This window comes from Sus scrofa, chromosome 6 (genome assembly GCF_054392235.1).
Source record: "Sus scrofa isolate SSC_HxYL_T2T_F1_AM1 chromosome 6, Sscrofa_HxYL_maternal_Yorkshire_Landrace_v2.0, whole genome shotgun sequence".
NCBI classification, from domain to species: domain Eukaryota; kingdom Metazoa; phylum Chordata; class Mammalia; order Artiodactyla; family Suidae; genus Sus; species Sus scrofa.
Window position 1 is genome coordinate 50,334,397 of NC_139388.1, and position 7,603 is coordinate 50,341,999.

Here is a 7,603-nt window from a genome sequence, read left to right on the forward strand (position 1 = left end):
TCACAGAGACAATGTTGTGTCCTTAACCCACTGAGCCACAATGGCAACTCTACAATAAGGATGAATTTTTTTAAAATTCACTTAGTAAAACTTCTTAACAGGCTTTCTCATAGGGAATTATTTGTGGCAGTGATTCACCATAGACGTTTAAAGAAAGATTGCCGATAAGAAAATAATGGATCCATCATTTAATGAATGGCTCTTTATCTTAAAAGAATTATTTGATTATCTGCTTTCATTGTGAGTTTAAACATTGCGTGATGGAATATAATAAGAATTGTCAGTGAGGTCTTCTTTTATGGATGGTTTGTAAACTTAGTTTAAGAAGTTTATGAATAACTTCTTTGGAACTAGATATATCAGACAAAGATATTGCTTATAGAGAAAAAATAAGCCATTTTCAACCGGTGTTTAAAACAAGTAGTTGGAGCCTAAAATCTTTAGAAAATAAATCACCATTTTTCAGAGTAATGAGAAACATGAGGGTGTGGGGCTGTCTATTCCTGTTTTATCTGTGTGGATATATGGAGGTAAACTTTTTTTTTTTTTGTCTTTTTGCATTTTCTAGGGCCACTCCCGAGGCATATGGAGATTCCCAGGCTAGGGGTTGAATCAGAGCTGTAGCCGCCGGCCTACGCCAGAGCTACAGCAACACAGGATTCGAGCCGCGTCTGTGACCTACACCACAGCTCACGGCAACGCCGGATCCCTAACCCACTGAGCAAGGCCAGGGATTGAACCTGCAGTCGGATTCATTAACCACTGAGCCATGACGGGAACTCCTATATGGAGGTAGACTTTAATGTGGATATGTCACCACTTTGAACAGTTAGAGCCTGTTAGAATCTTGGCCATTATCTGGAGAGCATCTGTAAAAGCAGATCAGAACAAATAAATTATGAAAACGTGAAAGATACATCTATATATGTGCATGGAGTGAAACAATGACTACAAATAATAATTTTTTAATAGTCTATACTTCTACCTAATATAAATTTGAAAATTACTTTTCTTAAATATTAAGACAAATTACCTTTAAACAAATTACAGATTTGATATAATTGAATACCTCAAACCTTGAACATAAGCAAATACAATGTTTAAAAAGCACTACCAAACTTGTATTACATTTAACATAACTTCATATATATTAACATCATAAGCTAAACTCTTGTCATCATTCCTGTATTATCTCATATTTCCTAGAGGTATAGGAGTTTTATTTTAATACTCTGTAAGGGTTGAGTAGTAACCTATTTCAGAAATTCCCTAAGGTTACTATAAACTTACTAGGCTTAAAGGAAAAAATGACTCAGACTAGTGATGAGTCTGCCTGATTCATTAATTGATTTTTGATGTAAGCATGGTACTTGATTTCTTCCTTCAAGGTGGTATAAACCCAAGCCACAGATTCTGCTTTTACCGTTAAATGTCACTGTGATGTTGATAAAATCTTTTACACCCATGCCTTTAGCACAGATGCTTATACTTTGGTAAAATCTGTTGTTTCTTCTCACAGTGAGGTATTAAATTTCGTTTATCTGCAACTATACAACCCATTGTCTCATTGAGATATATCCATCTTTTAGCATAATAAAAGCTCATATAATGAGACCATTATATGAGATTTCTTGTGCTAAGAGATGAGGGTTTGAGTCTGTTAATTCATTTTAGGACATGGACTAATTCATTTAGAATACACTGGTTAACCTGTCCACTTGGTTGGGTGTGATCATTGGTGATAAACTCTTGGATTTCTTTTTTAATCTGGTTACTATTATTATTATAAACATATCTTTCTGCCTCGTTACATTTATATAATTTTTATATGATTTCATCATACATAGGAATTTTCTTTATTTACTCCTGATTAAGCAGAAGGTTTGTATTTGTGTGTGTTTTATTTTAAAATTTTATATTGAGTGCCTGCTGTGTACCAGGCTTTGTTCTAACCCAGCTTTGGAGATAACAGTTGTGAGTTAAACAGACAAAAATCTCTGCCTTCATAGAGTTAATTTCTTTTCCTTTTCCTTTTTTTTTTGGCCACCCTGCAGCATATGGAGTTTCCCAGCCAGGGATCAGATCTGAGCCGCAGTTGTGACCTAAGCTGCAGCTGTGGCAGCACCAGATCCTTAACCCACTATGCCAGGCCAGGGATCGAACCTATGTTCCAGTGTTCCCAAGATGCTGCTGATGCCATTGTGCCACAGTGGGAACTCCATAGAGCTAATTTCTAATGAAGACAGACAAAAAATATGTAAGTAAAACATATAGGACCTAAAAGAGGTCCTAAGGAGAAAAAAATGAAGGAAGAACTGGGGGACCAGGTTGCTATTTTAGATTGTATAGCAGGAAAGCCTTTTTTTTTTTTTTTTTTCCCTTCCTTCCTTCCTTCCTTCCTTCTTTCCTTCTTTCCTTCTTTCTTTCTTTCTTTCTTTCTTTCTTTCTTTCTTTCTTTCTTTCTTTCTTTCTTTCTTTCTTTCTTTCTTTCTTTCTTTCTTTCTTTTTTTTTCTTTCTTTCTTTCTTTTTAGGGCCACACACCTGTGGCATATGGAAGTTCCCAGGCTGGGGATGGAATTGGAGCTGTAGTTGCTGGCCTACATCACAGCCTTAGCAAGGCAGGATCCGAGCCACATCTGCAACCTGCATACACCATAGCTTGCAGCAATGCTGGATTTTTAATCCATTGAGCAAAGCCAGGGATTGATATTAGTTGGGTTCTTAACCTGCTGAGCCACAATGGGAACTCCAGGAAGGATTCTTTGGAAGCTGACCTTTGATTAAAGACATAGGAGAGATAAGAGATCTGTCTGTCATCACACATAGGCATATGTACACATTCATATGCCTTATATACCTAATGGAAATGAAATGCATATATATGTGTGTGTATGTTGTATATATATTATATATTTTACCTTGTACTTACTAAATTCACTCTCATATTTATTATGCCTGTGTATTTGTATACGGCATTTTAACATTTTTCTTGTTCGTCTCGTGAGGTCATGGTCCTCTACAGTCTTAACACATCATGGTTATATTATACATATATCGTTGATGCTGAAATTGTCAAAATTTAGCCACTTAAGCTAACTTTAAGCAAACTCCTTGCTACCTTCAGCACTGCCCTGACATCTTTGCAAGCACCCTTACTTTCTGGCAATAATAGAATATTCCAGACCCATCCTCAATGTTTCCTGTCCAAAATCCTGAAGTTAGCTACCTTCCAAGAAATTTAGAGAGGAAGAAAACAAGCATATACTTTTGAAAGAGGTTATGAAATCAGAAATAGAGGTTTTCAAATAATTTTTCTCAATAAAAGTTCTCATTAGGTAGATGAGGGTCTAAGAAAGAGTCTAAGATTGCATTTTCCTTATATACTGTTTTTTCTATTTTCTATTATTCCTGTTGCCCAAGAAGAAAAAGACGGCCCATAGTAGAGCTCTTTTTTATTATATGTATATCTCAATTACTTTTTATAAAACTCGAATTAGGATTTAATTTTGATTAGGAATTTGTGGAACATTGTTTCAATAACAAGATTTTTTAAAAAAATGACCATTTGGGAGTTCCCATCGTGGCTTGGTGGGTTAAACCGACATAGTGTCCATGAGGATGCAAGTTTGATTCCTGGCTTTGCTCAGTAGATTAAGGGTCCAGCAGCAAGCTATGGTATAGGTGACAGATGTGGCTCGGATCCCAGTGTTGCTGTGGCTGTGGTGTAGGCCTGCAGTTCGAATTCAACCTCTAGCCTGGGAAATTCCATATGCCTCAGATGTGGCCTTAAAAAAAAAAAAAAAAAAAAAGACCATTTGGAGTCCCCGATGTGGTGCAACAGGATTGGCTGCATCTCTGCAGCACCAGGATGCAGATTCAATCCCCGGCTAGCACTGTGGGTTAAAGGATCCAGTGCTGATGCAGTTGTGGTATAGGCTGCAGCTGTGGCTCCAATTCGGTCCACCCCTCCACATCCAAGAACTTACATATGCTGCACTCATGGCCATAAAATTTAAACAAACAAAACAATCATTTGATGGAAATTCCTGTGTGGTGCAGTGGATTAAAGATCCAGCATCGTGCACCTGTGGGCACCACAGCTGCTGTAAAGTTTGATCCCTGACCCAGGAACTTCCACATGCTGTGGGTGTGACCAGAAAATAAAATGACCATTTGAAAATTACTGATAATTTTAAATCACCTCAATGGTGTAAATGAGTCAAAAGGAAATGTGGCTAAGCTTCTTCAGGTGTGTAAAAATTCCACTTGTTCTCTTCCTCCTAATGAAAGTTTTTTCTTTTTAGAAGTACTTCAAGGAATTCCCTTCATGGCTCAGCGGTTAATGAACCTGACTAGGATCCATGAGGATGAGGGTTCGACTCCTGGCCTCGCTGGGTGGATTAAGGATCCGGCGTTTCCATGAGCTGTGGTGTAGGCCAGTTTCTGCATCTCTGATTCAACCCCTAGCCTGGGAACTTCCATGTGATGTGGGTGCAGCCCTAAAAAGCAAAAAAAAAGAAAGAAAAAAAAAAAGGCAGTTCAGCAAATACAGTGCAAAGGTTTGTGTGATATATAAGCAAATTTTCTAAGGAGTCCTGTACCCCTTTAACATTGCCTGTGTTTGATACTAGACTGCAGTGAATTTTGGGTAAAATTGTTGCTATTATTGGGTGCCTTTAGAGACAGCTAGGAAAAATGTTTCCTTTCTGAACATGATTTCACAATTGATTTCTAGTTCCTATGTAGTATATTTGCCCTGTTAAGATTTTCTTCTTTATTCTAGAGCTCAGGACAGGTAGAGAGCTCAGGACAGGTAGAGAAAAGCAGGTTGCTTGAAGCCACGAGTGGAGGGTAATTTAGTGACAGGAGAATGAGTCATCTCCCCAGTATCCTCCTTTCCTCCTTCCTTCCCTCCTTTCTTTCTTTTTTTGTCGTTTTAGGTCTGGACTTGTGGCATATGGAAGATCCCAGTCTAGGGGTTGAATTGGAGCTACACCTGCCAGCCTACACCGCAGCCACAGCAACATGGGATCCTTAACTCACTGGGCAAGGCCAGGGATTGAACCTGCCTCTTCATGGATACTAGTTGGGTTTGTTAGCCCTGAGCCATGACAGGAACTCCCGGTCAGCTTTCTTTTTTTTTTGTCTTTTTGCCATTTCTAGGGCTGCTCCCGAGGCATATGGAGGTTCCCAGGCTAGGGGTCGAATCGGAACTGTAGCCACCGGCCTACGCCAGAACCACAGCAACGAGGGATCCGAGCCGAGTCTGCAACCTACACCACAGCTCATGACAAAGCCAGATCCTCACCCACTGAGCAAGGCCACGGATCAAACCCGCAACCTCATGGTTCCTAGTCGGATTCGTTAACCACTGCGCCACCACGGGAACTCCCCGATCAGTTTTCTTAAGGCATATGCATGGTAATTCCTCACATGTTCTTCCAGAAAGTATAGTGGAAGTATCTACTCTTTCAGTTAAAGATGTTGGAATAAGGCCTTCACATGGATGTCAGCTCTTAGTTGGGAGAACCTGGAAAGATAATTATATTTCAGACTCAATTTACTTATCTGTGAAACTGAAATAATTTGAGCCTTTCATGTTTTTCTGAAGATTACTTAAAATAATGTGATTTAAGTAAACAGTTAACATGACAATTATTAATGATGAAATCAAGCAGGAAGTTGAATTGCCTGCCTGAGAGCCAGCTGCTTATGTGAGACAGAATTGTACATTCACCTCTGGGTCCCGCTTCCCAGTACTTGGAGTCCCGAACAGCAGTGCCCCCAGCCCTTCTCTCTGATCCTGCAGTGGGAACTACAGCTCCAGAGTCTCTTAGAGACCTCTGAGTATTTGATTTTGTTAGGACTCTACCTTCTATTAAGACGGAGGCCAGGGAGGGTATGGCTCTTGGTTTTTTAAATTTTGCACTTACATTTTTGGACCTCAGTTCATACAGTACATTACCCAAACTGTTTAGTCCAACACTCATTTCTTGGTTCTTTCTGCCATCGTTCTCAATTCCTAATCTCCCCCATAGGCAGGCACACCATTGTGTTTGGTATGCCTCCCTAAATGTGTATATATCCCTTATCAAATAAGTCATGCTGTGTGTTTTAATTTTATATTGATATTATGCTATAAAAGCATCTTTTTTTTCCTGCTCACCACCAGTTTAGATCACGTTTTGTGCACAGTGCTATAATGCTATTCAATGCTTCTAACATTTGCACAGTAATTCATAATATATATTTACTACTTTTAATGTACTTACTCCTCTAGTGCTGGATAAAACTCATGGCTGCGAAAAAGAACATCCTAGTATGTGTCCCCTTGTGGACATGAACTGGATTAGACTATTTACCCTGTAATGAGCAGAGAGGTTTTTTTGCACGATTTTATGGGGTATGACCAGATTACTTTTTTTTTTTTGTCTTTTTTTTTTAATAAAAATCCAATTTATTTATTTTTTATTATTTGTCTTTTTGCCATTTCTTGGGCTGCTCTCGAGGCTAGGGCTTGAATTGGAGCCACAGCCGCCAGCCTATGCCAGAGCCACAGCAACGCAGGATCCGAGCCGCATCTGCAACCTACACCACATCTCACGGCAACGCCAGAACCTTAACCCACTGAGCAAGGCCAGGGATCAAACCCACAACCTCATGGTTCCCAGTCGGATTCGTTAACCACTGAGCCACGACGGGAACCCCTTTTTTTTTTGTCTTTTTAGGGCCACACTCGCGGCATATGGAGGCTCCCAGGCTAGGGGTCAAATCGGAGCTGTAGCTGCCAACCTACGCCACAGCCACAGCAATGCCAAATCTGAGCTGTGTCTTGACTTACACCACAGCTCACGGCAATGCCAGATCCCTGATCCACTGATCAAGGCCAGGGATTGAAACCGCTTTCTCATGGACACTAGTCAGATTCATTTCTACTTCACCACAATGGGAACTCCCTTTTTAATTTTTTTATTTTTTAGAAATATATTTATTCTGTTTAGGTTGTCAGATTTGTTCATAATTAGACATTCATAAGATTTTATTATTACTCTAACTTCATTTTTTTTCTTATTCATTTTCTTACTTGCATCTTTGCTCTTATTTTTATCAGCTTTGACAGAGGTTTGCATAATTCAAATCACCAATCTTTAAAAATACCTTTCTCTTGCTTTTTTTATCCTTTTCTCTTATTTTCCCCAATTTTCTATTGATTTCTTCTGCCCTTTATGTTTGTGTTTTGTCCCTCTTTATTTATTTATTTTTTTGTACTTTTGAGGGCTACCCCTGCGGCATATGGAAATTCCCAGGCTAGGGGTCAAATTAGAGCTGTAGCCGCCAGTCTACACCACAGCCACAGCAACGTGGGATCTGAGCCGTGTCTTCGACCTACACCACAGCTCACAGCAATGCTGGATCCATAACCCACTGAGCGAGGCCAGGGTTCGAACCCGCAACCTCATGGTTCCTAGTCGGATTCGCTTCTGCTGTGCCTTGGCAGGAACTCCCCCCTCTTTTTTTTTTTTTTTTTCTTTGTCTTTTTGCTATTTCTTGGGCCGCTCCTGTGGCATATGGAGGTTCCCAGGCTAGGGGTCGAATCGGAGC